This window comes from Manis javanica, chromosome 15, assembly GCF_040802235.1.
Source record: "Manis javanica isolate MJ-LG chromosome 15, MJ_LKY, whole genome shotgun sequence".
Taxonomy (NCBI): Eukaryota; Metazoa; Chordata; class Mammalia; order Pholidota; family Manidae; genus Manis; species Manis javanica.
In genome coordinates this window covers 61,234,309-61,249,084 of record NC_133170.1, presented here as the reverse complement: position 1 = coordinate 61,249,084, position 14,776 = coordinate 61,234,309, and the positions used below count along the sequence as shown (strand labels likewise).

The following is a 14,776-nucleotide window of genomic DNA, read 5'->3' as shown; positions in this document are numbered from 1 at the left end:
GCCCACACCCTCATATCCAAACCTCTAATCCTTAAAGAAAATTCTAGCCATTAATCTTCTAAATAAATCCCAAACCTCTGAATCCATAAATCCACAAATTTTAAAGCTCTAAATTCACAAAGCCATAAGCATATTATGTACATAAACATAAACTTAAGCCGTAAACCACAAACCTACTTTAAAAATAAACCATATCAATATCTGTAACTGTAAAACATAACCATAATGCATAACCATTAGAACAATGCCTAGCTATCATAAACTTTTATCCATAAAGTATATTCAAAAGCATGAATAATCATAAACCAATAGCAATTACCATTACCTGTAAGTTCAACCATACAATAACCTTTACTCATAACAGTATCCATTACTTATAACCATAAATCATAAAAAAACATTTACCTTTAACCATAAATGCTAGCCCTATCCTTTAACCAAATCCAAAATCTTTACTAAGTCCTAACCTTAACTATTAGCCATAAATTTAAACCAATAATGTAATCCATTATAATCCATGAACATACATAAGTGCAAACCCCCATGAACTAAAATAAAAATTAAACATGAACACCAACTGTTAACTATTACCGTAAGTCATAAACATTAACAAGTATCCACATTTACTGCACACTGTAACCATAAACAATAATCATTGCCCATAAATGGTAATGTTAAACCAAAACAATAAAGGATGAACCATAAACCCTGACCTTCAACCATGACCATAACTTTACATCATAATCATAACCCATAACCATAACCATAACCATAGCTGCTACCCTTGTCCCATTCTGGCCCCTGCTCTGCAGCCCCAACCCTAGTCCTAGCCCTAATAGCTGCCAAGAACAACCCCTTTCCCATGAGGTGGCACAAAAATAACAGAGAACAAAAAACCAGACCAACATCCCTTATAAATATGGATGTAGGAATACTCCACAAAATAACAGCAATATAAAACCAACAGCACATGGAAAGGATTAGGCACCATAAGCAAGTGTCTGTACACCAGAAGTTCAACAGTTTTCAACATAGTAAGACTATGTAAGGAAGAAATAGTCAGCAAGGTAATACACCACAATAATCATGTGAAAGAAAACCATGTGATCAGATGAATTGATGTAGAAAAAGCTTTAAACAAAATCCACTAAAGAAAGTAGGAATAAAAGGAAATTTGGTCAATATGATAAATGACATTTGTACAACACCCAAAGCAAACGTCACAGTCAATATTGAAAGGGTTAATCCTGAAATCAGGAACAAACCAGTATGTCTGCTTTCCCCACTGTTATTTAATATTTTACTGGATGTTCTACCCAGATCAGTGAGTAAAGAAATGAAAGCCATCTTCATGTGAAAGAAATAAGTAAAACTAGTCTCTGCACGAATCAGAGGACATCGTCCTATATATAAAATTTACTAAAAAATCAGCAAAAACTTATTACAACTAGTAAACTAACTCAGCAAAGTTACAAGGCAAAATATCAGCATTCAAATATCTGTTTTATTTGTACACACTAGCAGCGAATAGTTTCAAAAATAATTCTTTTAAAATTTATTTATTTATTTATTTTTTAAATTGAAGGGTAGTTGACACACAGTATTACATTAGTTTCAGGTGTACAATACAGTGATTTAACATTTATATAAATGATAATTCTAGGTACCAGCTATCACCATACCAAGTATAATATTTTGACTATATTCCTTATGTTATACATCAAAAATAATTTTTTAAAATTCCAATTAAATAATGTCAACATTCACAAAATGGGAATAGATTTAATCAAGGTGCAAAACTTGTACATTAAAAATTATAAAACATTGATTTAAAAAACTAAAGAAAAGCTAAATAAATGTAAAGACCTCTCATGGTGATGTAAAGACAAATACTGTTAAGATGGCAATGGGGACAGATTTAGTGTGATTCCTATGAAAACTCCTAAAGGCTTTTGGGAAGAAATGTGCAAGCTGAGTCTAACTCATATGGAATTTCAAGGGACCCCAAAGAGCCCTTGAACACAGTCTTGAGAAGAAAATCAAAGCTGGAGGCTTTTGCTTCCCAATATCAAATTTAGTAAAAAGTATAAATAAAACATTGTGACACTGGCATAAAGATACACAGTTGACCACTGGACAGCATGGATATGAACTGCATAGGTCCACTTAAGCAGGTTTTTTCCCACAAATATATTTAAAAATTTTTAAAGATTCATGACAATTTGAAACGTTTTCTTTTCTCTAGTTTAAGAACACAGTATGTAATACAGTATATGTAGATCAATGGAAGTGAATGGAAAGCCCAGAAATAACCCCAACCATCTACACTCACTTGATTTCTGACAAAGGTAGACAGCATTAATTTGGGGAAATAATGGTCTTTTCATCAAATGGTGCTCGGTAACTGGCTATCCACGTGTGGAGGAATAAAACTGAACCCTTAACTCACACCATACATAAAAATTAACTCAAAATAGATAAAAGGCTTAAATGTAACAGGTAAAATGATAAACTTTAGAAGAGTAGATGGACATAATCTTCATGATGTTGGATTTAGCAATGGCTTCTTAGATGTGACACCAAAGTACAAGCAATGAAAGGATAGATTTCCTCAAAATTAAAAAATGTTTCTGCATCAAAAGACGCCAACCAGAAAAAGCCACAGAATGGAAGAATATATTTGCACACTGTACATATGATGAGCCTGTTACCTAGGAAACATGGAGATCTTGTACCTCAACAAGAAGACACCCAACTTTTAAAATGGACAAGACACCAGATAAGACATATAAATGGTCTACAAGCACATGAAAAGGTGTAGTTATGGAAATGTGAATTAAAACCACACTGACACGCCTTCACACACACTAGTATGGCAAGTGTGAAGTGGTAAGTGTGGTAAAGTGGGGCTGCGGGGAACAGAGGTAAGAGTATTTGTACTGACACTGCAAATTTTCTGTATGCCTGACATGTCTGGAAAATAAATTACTTTTCAAAACAACCGCGTCAGTCCCTCAAAAACAGCAGAGCAGACATAACAACCCCATCATAGAGGCCATGCCCTCCCCCGTCCAGTTCACACGAAGTGGAGGTCTACTCTTCTTGCAGGGTTCCAAGTGTGATCAGGAGGCAAGTGGGAGGATTCCCCTGCAGCCACTGGGCCTTGGGTGTTGAGTAGGACCTGTGGTAGAAACAGTGAGATTTTAGAATTCCAGTTTCCCACATCACTCCACCGCAGGCTTCTCAAGAGAAGCGCTCAGCAGTCGGCGCCCTAGGAGCTTCTCACCTTTCTCTCCCGCCGTCGGTCCTGCCCGCAAGCAGTCGCGGCTCCGGCTCCGGTCTGCCCTACGCGGAGCCAAGTCCAAGGCACCAGCGCGCGTGCGCCGCGCGGGTCAGGGGTTTGGGCACAGGCACCCCCCTGGGGGCTGTGGTGAACGGTGGAAGACGCGCGCTCTCAGCTCGGGAGGAGGCGCCCCCTCGCGGCAAACCTGCTGAACAACGAAACTGTTCATAACGCAGTCGGCACGAATTTCCCGTGTTCTCTGAACAGTTAAGGAACAATTCGTTGGAGACCATATGGAATTTAGATATAAGCTTTACAACTTAAACCAAATTCACAAAATTATAAAAATCTAGATGAAACCAAGAAAATCTACACTACCTTGTATTTGCTGATGAGTTTTAACACCCAACACCAAAAGTTTATCCACAAAAGAAAATAAAGTTACGTGGGATTTACAAAATTAAAATTTTATACTACGAAAGACCTTGTTCAGAGAATCCAAATATAAGACACAAACTGGGAGAAAATATTTGCAAAATACATTTTTGGTAAAGGATTTGTGCTCAAAATATACAAAAGTAATAAAAAAATTAAAAATCTTTTAACATTAAAAATAGATAAGGTTCTGAACACACACATGGCCAAAGATATGCAGATAGTAAATAAGCATACAAAAATATGCTCAACATCATGTATCACTGGGGAATTACAAATTAAAACAGCAACATAGCACTGCACACCTAGAATTGATAAGACTCCAAAAAGATGACACCACCAATTGTCGTGGGGTGAGGAACACCAGGAACCCTCTTTCATTGTTTCCAGAATGCAAATACAGCCCCTGTGGAAGAGAGTCCGGTAGTTTCTTTCAAAACAAGTCTCACCTTAGGATACAAGAATTGCACCTTCAGTATTTAGACAACTGCTTTGGAAACCTAGATCCTAACAAAAATCACCATGGTCTGATTCAATAAATAATTCAAGAATGGACACAGAGGAGCCATTGAGTGAGTACTGATAGTTTATTTGGAGATTTAGAGTTGAAAGAAAGGAGAGTACAGGAGTTTGGGGGCACGGGGAGACCCAGAGAGTCTTTTTTATATGGAAGATGAATATTCATTAAGTAGTGTTAGGTTTCAAAGGGAACAGGTGGAGTCTTGTGGAGTTCGGACTTGCTCCACACTCACTTCTGATGGAGGCGGTTTTTTGGTTGTATTTAGTTCTCCTTGGAACTGTCATGGCAGGGGAGGGGTGATTTTTTACTGTGCTAGTGAGGTTGTAATGTATTTGGAGGTGACGTCAGCATCAACTCCTCTTCCATGTTGGAACGAGCCAGTTTGGGCCAGTCTATGATCTATAGACCCTTTGCCCATCCCAGTGGAACGGCTTGTACAGAATGTGTAGAATGTAAGCAAGCATCCCACCAAAGTCCCCCTCCCTCTCCCTACTTCTGTCTGGCTATCTACTCTAAAAGAGGGGAGATCCATTGAGCTGCAGAAAAAGAAAGGTTTTTAAAGGCAGTGAGAGAAAGGAAAAACAAAATTATTAACAACGAATGTATTGTTTTAGGCAAGGTTGCGCTCCTAGAGGGAATGGAAGAGGTCTATCATTGGATTACCTCCTAGTGTTGACCAGGAAATTGAAATTTGGCTGGTTAAATGTTATTACATTCCGGGGGCAGGATGAGGGGGCAGAGATTGAAACTGCAGTTTCATTAGGTGTTAAATCTCGGTTCACTGACATGGGGCCTTAAAATAAATGACTTCATTTTGAACCTGTGACTTTATTTTTAACATATGTATAATGTTAAGTGAAAGAATCCAGTCTGGAAGGCTTTACACTGTAGGTTCCCATTTATAGGACATTATGGACAAGGCAAAACTACAGAGATGGTAAATATATCATAGGGTAGGTGGTTTGGAGTGTCCCATAGAGTACTTTAGTGATGCATATCTACGAATTATGCATTTGTCTAAGCCCATAGATTTTTACAGTTCAACAAGGAAGTCAAAATCAATTCCAATTTTGTTACTTGGCATGAATACAAAGAGAAATACAAAATATGACAAAGAATCTAACTTTATTAAAATGTATGAAAACAATGTCTTGGTGGTGGGACAAAAGTTTTTGATATAAGTAACTTTGGAAATGAATGGAATCTGTAGACTAAAGACAAACTGTACTGGACATAAACAGTGGACCCTATTTTATAAAGATCTCTCCCATGATAAGGAAAAATTCTAAGATGTCCTAAATTTAAGTGACATATGGGACAGACAATGAGGGAGAGAAGGGCAGGTGATCAGTCGATAGCAATGAGGTGTAGCTGACCAGAAACTCCCATGTCTCTGGATAAAGTAGTTCCAACAATTATCTAGAAGGTCCCCAGAACCACCTCATCCCTCTTGTGTGTGAACAGCGCCTGATCATCGTGAAAAGCAATCTGTATTGGTGCACATGGTGTCACGGGGAAGACAGTGTAGCTCTGAGAAGACTAATAGGGACTCTGTGGCATCTTACTACACTGATGGACAGTGACTGCAATGGGGTATGGCGGGGGGACTTGATAATAAGGGAGAGGGTAATAACCACATTGTTTTTCTTGAGAAACCTTCATAAGAGTGTATATCAATGATACCTTAATAGAAAAAGAGAAAGAAAATAAAGGTAAAGTATCAAGCCAAAAAAAACAAAAAACAATCTGTAAGCCTTCTTTATGGACTATCCACCTGTCCCCTGGACTTGCCCCACTTCACATTACCCTATTTTCCTTGTCTACAACCAATGTAAATTTAAAGAACTTTCTTTCCTTGAAACCCCTTATAAGTATCTCCTGTTTCTTCAGTATGGCAGACTAGTTGTTTCTGTTAACTGGCTTTGCTGCTGGTGAAGCAGAGACTTCTTGTTCCAGGATTCAGTGCTTTTTTGCTAGCATCTGAAACAGCTCTACAAACCCTTTTACTTCTGACATCCTTAATCTCTATAGTTTTTGATTTATCACCCATGGGGGTAGTAGCTAACAATCCTGAAACCACTTTATCTGTAAATTTGAATGGAACAATCAATAAATTAAATAAATGACAGGTGATGGGCACCAGGTTTCTCCATATTACGGTGGGGGCTTACAGATAAGCAGAGGAAGATGATAACATCCATGTGATAATAGGTCCAGGTGAATCATGAGTGTAAACGCACCTTTAGCTTAATGTGGATACAGAAAGTTCCACATAGAAATCTTTATGATTAGGTGTGTATTCAAAGGCTGCTGTGCATGCATATATTTACATGTATGGTCCACTGAGCACATTTAGCTCTAACATTTAAATTTGTAATACCATTCTTGGATATCAGGAGACAGGACAATATTGAAGTATAACAAAGTAGGGAACTACAAAAAAAAGGGGGGGCCTACAAAGATTGAGTATGTCAAAGGGAAATAGGAGCCAGTGGAAGGAGCTCTCCATAGCCAGAGCAGTCATGACCTGAGCAACCAGACACTCTAGAGCTGGATTAACACCAAAGAGCAAAATAATGAACTGGGCATCCACACTGGTAAAAGTAAGTGATTACACTGATTTTTATACATGGGGTTGAAAAGAGATCTCCTATTGCAGAAGAATTCTGAATAACTGATGTAGATACTCAGCCATCCAGCATGAAGGTGATGCTAACTCCCCTTTCCTGAAGTGGGGGCTCCACAGAGCATCTTCTAAAGAAGATGCAAAGATTGAACCCGGGGAAAGGTAACTTCCCAGTAGGGAAACTGGACAAACACTACCTCAACCAATGACCCCAGTTAACACGAACAGTCATAATTTGCCGTTCAGAAACGAACTGCATCAACCTGGAAGCCTAGAGGAATTGGGTGATTTCCTAGTAAAAATACACACTAACAGAATGGGTCCTACAACAAGGAAAACACAAGCATACCAGTTACACACAAACCATCCAGAGCCCTCTTTCATAACTTCTGGGGAAGGAACAGGGACAGAGCTGTTGGCAGCCCCCTTGAGATCTGACTCCATGCAGTGTCCCTCCCCCAGCCATGCCCCGTCCAGGGAGGACTTCAGGCGAGGGAGTCTCAGGGATTATTGATTCTAATGTGTCAGCTAGGAATTTTTTTTATTGCAAGACACTGGACACAGCTATTGGAGTAAAATACATTATTTAATGGTGAAAGTAAATTAATACTTGCAGGAGGCTTAGGGCCAACTATAGCATTAGAAGTTACAGATTCAACACAAGACCACTGTCAACTTATGATATGAGCTGTTCGGGGGTCCTCCACCCACGTCCAGGCTTGACAATTCACTGGAAGGACTCCCAGTGCTTACTGCAAGTGGATATAATCACCATTACAGTTTATTATGGGGAAAGGATACAGGCTAACATGACTCACAGGGAAAGAAGCAAAGGGTCAAGCTCAGAGGGCTTACAAACATAAGCTTGCATTGTCCTTTCCCCATGGGGTCAAGATATGTTACTCTCCCAGCATCAATGTGCCATAATACACATTGAGTGTCATCAATCAGTGAAGATTACCTAAGCCTCAGTGTTCAGTTTTTATTGGCACTCTATTACATAGGCATGACTAATGGATTAATAGCCTAAGTGGTTGAACTTAGTCTACAGGTCAGAAGATACTGAGGAGTTAAAAGACTCCATCCTAAGTCACACAGTAGATCTTTCTGGCATGGACAGCTCCCACCTTAGCATCTGGTGAGGCCAGCCCCCACCCAGACCAAAGACACTCCTATCACGTAAGACATAGGTTACCTTCCAGAAGCTAACGGCAGAAGCCAGACTATATCTTCAGGCAAAGCTAAATTCTTTACTACACAATCCATATTACTCATACATGTGAAAAATGACACACACATAAAGCTTAATAACCACAGCATTGTCATATTAAAAGTTTGGAACAACTTTTCCAAACTCAACTCCCAGTAGAGTGCTAATTGAACAAATTTATTATATATTTATGCAGTGTGCCTGAAAAAAGAATGAAGAAGCTCTTGTAGCTCTTTACATACCAATATGGAGCAATATATTTCTTAGGAGAACTAGTGTTTACTATCATAGTGCAAAAAAAAAAAGTATGAATTTGTTTCCAAAAGCCCAGGCCAACTCTGGAAGGAAAACCAAGAAGGTAATAATATTGTTTATCTCTAGGGAGGGCAGCAAGGTGGCTAGAGAATGGGCTGGTAGAGAAATTTCCATGCTATACCCCCATTTATTTATGTGTTTTGAATTTTGAAGCAAGAAACATCATCTACTAATAGATAAAATAACTTAAAATTAAAAAAAAAGCTCAAAGCCCTACTTACTTGAGGTCTATGCTATGGCTAATTCCTCCTGCTCTTGCTGCTGGCTTCAAATTTCTGGAAGATACCTACCATCAAGTTAAGGGAGTTTTCCTTTAATTTGTTTTGCCAGGGAATACTTAAAAAAAATTAATATAGGAATTGATGTCAAATTTTGTCAAATAATTTTTCAGCATCTACTGAGATAATATGTTCCTTCTGTAGTCTCTTAGTATACTGAATTACAGTAACAGATACCTTACTGTTGAATCATTTCCCCATTTTTGGAATAAATCCATAATATATTATTCTTTAAATCCACTGCTGGACTCAGTTTGCTAGTATTTTATTAGGATATTTTTCATCCAGATTCCTAAGTAGAATAAACCAATCATTTTCTTCTAATTCACTAATAATTAGTATCAGACTTATGCCAGGATCTTAAATGAATTGGGAGATGTCCCACTTTCTATATGTAGAACAATGTATGTAACAAGGAAATTCTCTTGTCCTGTTTGACCACTGAGCCACATAAGCTTTGTTTAGGGTAGATATTTGACTGCCTCTTCTTTTCTGGTTGTTTTCTGCTTCTTAAACCATTTTTTATCATCTGCATTGCCCTAGAAAACCATCCATTTCCTCTAGTTTTCCATATTTATTCATATAAAATTTCACATAATTGATTTATCCTTTAAAAAATTCTTCGGTATTTGCAACTGCTTCTCCTTTACTGATCCTAATTGTGTGTGTGTGTGTGTGTGTGTGTGTGTGTGTGTGTGTGTGTGTGTGTGTTACCTTAAGGCTTGCCAGAATACTTTAAAATTTTGATTTAATTTTTAATTTTTGGGAATGTTGCTACAGTCAAACAGTTGGCATGCTCAGATTGGATAATTTCAGATGAGTTTAACAAAGGACTCTGCAAAGGCATGGGCAGATTATAGGGGGCTATAAATGCAAGGGGCTAGTAATTGGCGGGGGGTGATCACTCTTGGACATAAATGGGTGAGGGAAGAGCACAGAGACCAAAACCTGGGAGAAAAGAGTCATGGAGGGGCTCACCCCGAGGGGAGGTCTGATTTGACAATGGGAGACACAGGCAGACACAGCCTGCAGAGGGAGACAGGAAGAAATGCTCTGACCTGCCCCTCTTTTCTCCCTCCCAACTCTAGCTGGTGCTCCCCATTGGCCAAACCCAGCTGGGGACCTGTGGATACAGTCCATAGGTATCAGTCTCCTGGGTCACAGAATAGGGTGGTGAGGGGTGAAGGCTCTGGGAGAGCAATGGAAGATGTCCAGGGCAAATATCTTCTTAAAGAGCAAGCATTTGTTTGATGATGTATGTTGATGTTGTTTTCTTCTTTATCTATTTTTGCCTTTATGCTTACTAATTCCCTTCTAATTTCTTTGATTTAACTGCTCTTTTATAGACTTAGTTTACTTTCTATCTTTTTTGTTCTAATATAGTCATGTAATGCAAAAAATTTACCTTTAAATACAACTAGATTGTATCATAGTTTATTTTTTTTTAAGTTTCAATACATTGCTGGATTTAGTTTACTGATGTTTTACATACATTTTTATCTTTCTTCAAATGTTTGTAAAACAATTGTGAAACCATCAAGGATTGTTACTTTTTGAGTACCATTGATATACAATTTTTGGTTTCACATGAACAACATTGTAGTTTCAACATTCACCCATATTATCAGGTCCTCACCCCCGCCTCCATTGCAGTCACTGTCTGTCAGCGTAGTAAGAGGCTATAGTCATTATTCATCTTTTCTGTGCTGTACTGCCTTCCCTGTGACCTACCTATATTGTGATTGCTAATCATAGTGCCCCTTTATCCCCTTCTCCCTCCTCCTCACCATCCTCCCCAACCCCTCCTCTTTGGTAGCTACTAGTCCCTTCTTGGAGTCTGTGGGTCTGCTGCTGTTTTGTTCCGTTTTGCTTTGTTATATTCCACAAATGAGTGAAATCATTTGGTACTTGTCTTTCTCTACCTAGCTTATTTCACTGTGTATAATACCCTCTAGCTCCATACATGTTGCAAATGGTAGCATTTGTTTTCTTCTTATGTCTGAATAATATTCCACTGTGTATATGTACCACATCTTTATCCATTCATCTGCTGATGGACACTTAGGTTGCTTCCATATCCTGGCTATTATAAATAGTGCTGTGATAAACATAGTGGTGCATATGTTTTTTTTGAATCAGGGATCTTTTTTTCTTTGGGTAAATTCCTAGAAGTGGAAATCCCGTGTCAAATGGTATTTCTATTTTTAGTTTTTTGAGGAACCTCCATATTGCTTTCCACAATGGTCGAACTAATTTACATTCCCACCAACAGTGTAGGAGGGTTCCCCTTTCTCCAAATCCTCACCAGAATTTGTTGTTTCTTGTCTTTTGGATGTTGGCCATCCTAACTGGTGTGAAGTGATATCTCATTGTGGTTTTAATTTGCATTTCCCTGATGATTAGTGATATGGAGCATCTTTTCATGTGTCTGTTGGCCATTCGAATTTCTTCTTTGTAGAAGTGTCTCTTCAGATCCTCCACCCATTTTTTAATTGTTTTTTTTTGGGGGGGTGTTGAGGCATGTGAGTTCTTTATATATTTTGGATGTTAACCCCTTATCAGGTATGTCATTTACAAATACATTCTCCCATAATGTAGGATGCCTTTTCACTCTGCTGATGGTGTACTTTGCTGTACAGAAGCTTTTTAGTTTGATGTCTCATTTGTTCATTTTTTATTTTGTTTCCCTTGCCCTAGGAGATGTACCCAGGAAAAAGTTGATCATGTTTATATTCAAGAGATTTTGGCAATGTTTTCTTCTAAGAGTTTTATGGTTTTGTAACTTACTTCAGGTCTTTGATCCATTTTGAGTTTACTTTTGTGTATGGAGTTAGACAATAACCCAGTTTCATTCTCTTACATGTAGCTGTCCAGTTTTGCCAACACCAGTTGTTGAAGAGGCTGCCTTTTCCCCAGGGTATCCGTGGCTCCTTAACCATATATTGATTGGCCAAACATATGGGTTTATATCTGGGCTCTCTATTCTGTTGCATTGATCTATATGGGTCTGTTCTTATGCCAGTACCAAATTGTTTTGATTACTGTGACCTACGGGCTTTTATATACCATGCTTTTATTTCTAATATAATAATTTGTACTTTCCTTTTTTCCTGGCCCATAGACTAGGAATTATTTAGAAATGGATTTTTTTCCCTGTATCATTGTGTTTATTTAAAGTCCAAATATAGGCAAAATTGATCCATGGTGTTAGAAGTTACTATATTGGCTAACTTTGGGAAAAAGGGGCCTTGGGAGGGGAAATGATGAGGTTGTTGGGATGCTGGTAAATTTCTATCTTGTCCCCAATGGTGATTACATGAGTGTATTCACTTTGTGGAAATGCATTGCACTTGTTAGTTAGCTTAAGCTCCCATGACAAAATAACATAGGCTGGGTGGCTTAAATGTTGAAATTAATTTTCTCACAGTCCTGGAGGCCAGAAGTCCAAGATAAGGTGCCAGTCAATTTGAGGGCCCTTTTTATGACTTGCAGATGGCTGCCTTCTCCCTGTGTCTTCACATGGCAAAGAAAGAGAGAGAAAGCATGCGAGAGCACACTTGGGTCTCTCTTCCTCTTCTTGTAAGGGCACCAGCCCTATAGGGTTAAGGACACACCCTTATGACCTAATTTAACCATTATCATCTCCCCATAGGCCTAATGTTCAAATACAGTCACACTGGGCCTTATTGCTTCAACACAGAACTTTTTGGGGGGTACACAATTCAGTATGTGGCAAGCTATTCACTTATGATTTCTGCAGTTTTCTAAATGTATGTTATAGTTCAATTTAAAAAGTATATTCAGTAAAGTAAATGAAAGAGAATACAAACATCTGATATCCAAGTCCCATGGTCACATCTGCTCTTGGAGACATGTGGACCACATAACCAAGTAATGCAGAGATGGGCCAGTGCTCATACCCAGTGTATAAACCTCAGCCAGATTTTGACTCTCCAGGCTTGATCAAGCTCTTTGCCTGACTGCCTACTGTGGGGCATATCTTAGATTGGTAACAAAGTGCTCATGGTCCCTGCACAGGGACCTGTGTGCTGTACCTCATCTCCCCTCCAATCTTCTCCATCATCAAGCTTATAACTCATAAACAGGCTGTGGTCTGTAGGTAATATGTGAGTGGTAGTGGCAACTGTAGCCAGGGAGCGGGTCCAGGCCACAGGGACTATAGAAGAAAATGTAAAAGAAAATACATGTCTTAAATGACACTATCATAGACAAATCTTGTCCATCAGGTAGGATCCATGCAAGAGAGTGGTCCTGTGATAGGACAGTGGCAGGCAAAGGATCTCGTTCTGGTCTAGTATACCAGACTTTTACCCCCCTCCCTGTGGGAGTTACAGATGGGTCAATATATAGGGCTATGGGAGGTACATGCACTGGCCATAAAGATAAAACAAAACTTCCCCATAAGATGCTCTTACTTCCTGGACATTTTGGGTATGCTACTGTGATCTTTGGGGTCCACTCTACTGTTACTCCAGGAATACACAGGAGGCCAGCTCCAGGGCTTTTCCCCAAGGTGCCAGAATGGCCAGCCATCACTGATTCATGTGTTGAAATGTTCAATGCCACATCCATTCAACGGTATCTCCAGGGTTTAATGCAGTAGAAGCTGGCAGCAGGATGTTACTCTGCTGGCCATATCCTGGCTTCAGTAACTCTTCTTTGGCTTGCACATACAGTTATACAGGAAAGGCAGCAAAGCGTGTTAGCATATCCACAGGGTGGAAAGCTCATTTACGGGACTTCTCATTCATATACTGTAGCACTGTCCATAAGCAAACTGACCAGCCCTGTAGACTACTGGTATCCGACTTCAGGCCAGATTTCAACAAACCATTGTACCTCTCCATCATGCCTGCCCCAGAGGGGTCATAAAACTTCCACTTTATCCCTAATTGCTGCACCCATCCTGGTAATGCATATCTAGTAAAGCCTTTGTCATTCTCAATCACCTGTGGCTGGCCATAGGCTGCAAAGAGATGCTCTAGGCCCCTCTTGGTGGTTTGCTGATTTGCACAACATGCAGGAAAAGCCACCAATGCTCTAGTAGCCATATCCATACAAGTCACGGCATACTGATATCCTCCTGATATGGGCAGAGGCTCAATATAGTCTATCTGCCACCTGACAAGGGGTATTGGCCCTCTTAGTGTTGTCCCATGTTGCTTCAGGACTTGGTGTAAGTCCCTCTTAGAGCACACAAGGCACTCCCTTCTGGCCTCTGCTGACTTCTTCAAAGGTCAATGGCAAGCCCCATTGATGGGCTACAACCCACATTGTCTTTTGCCCCACATGCAACAAACGCTGGTATAGCCATTGGGCTACATCAGAGGCAGGTTTTCCTTCTAGCCAGAGCACCTGGGCCAATGTGTCTGCTTCATCATTCGCTGGGGATGCCAAAGGCACATGGCCAGTCACATGATATACAGTAACAGTCTTAGTCTGACCAGAGGCACATAAGTCTTGCCACAACTCTTGCCCCCAAAGATGCTGGTGACTAACCATCCAGTTGGCATTATACCATGTCAGTAGCCACAAGGTCAAGCCCCCATAGATGGCCCAGCTGTCAGTGCAGATAACCATGTGGAAAGGCTCCTGGGTGATCATGAGCCATACTGCCTGCAACTCAGCCCACTGGCTGCTCTTCCCCTTTCCATCTCCATCCACATTATCTCAGTCTTAGGATGGAAAGCCACACAGCCCTCCACTTTGGGGGCCACCCACTACTGGAGCCATCTGTATACCAAGCATCTTCAAGTATAGGGGCTTTTCCCTCCTAAGGCCTCTCACCTACCAATAGCTCAAAAGCAAGTTCTTCCTGCTTTCCACTGGTATAGGTCACTGGCCCCAATAAGCATTGGAGTTCTCCACTTAAGGGGCTAGTAGAGAGGGCACTATGCTTCTGTAAATATGCATGCCATTTGGCAGTGCAGGTGTCTGCCACACCACTCCATGGCCTTTGGGTCCAGTCTCACAACCACCCCATGATGGGATACGTGGTTTTTACCTTGGTTGGAGCTGTTCCGGCGATGGGCTCCATAGCCAGCAAGGCATGGTACACAGCAGCCAGTTGCTTCTCTATCAAGGTGTA

General features: G+C 40.0%; 1 long non-coding RNA gene across 3 annotated transcripts in view; it reads right to left on the bottom strand.

Moving 5' to 3' along the window:
- Positions 1-1,543: 1,543 nt before the first annotated feature.
- Positions 1,544-14,776, bottom strand: part of LOC140846624 (uncharacterized) — a 31,440-nt gene continuing 18,207 nt past the window's right edge. The window contains exons 2-4 of one of the 3 annotated variants that reach the window (XR_012125941.1): positions 4,024-4,124; positions 3,287-3,488; positions 1,544-3,181 (exon numbers count right to left, since the gene is read on the bottom strand). This is a non-coding gene — a long non-coding RNA (uncharacterized lncRNA). Of the gene's footprint in view, positions 3,182-3,286; positions 3,492-4,023; positions 4,125-14,776 lie in introns of all 3 variants that reach the window. The other 2 variants (XR_012125940.1, XR_012125939.1) reach the window with 2 other exon arrangements.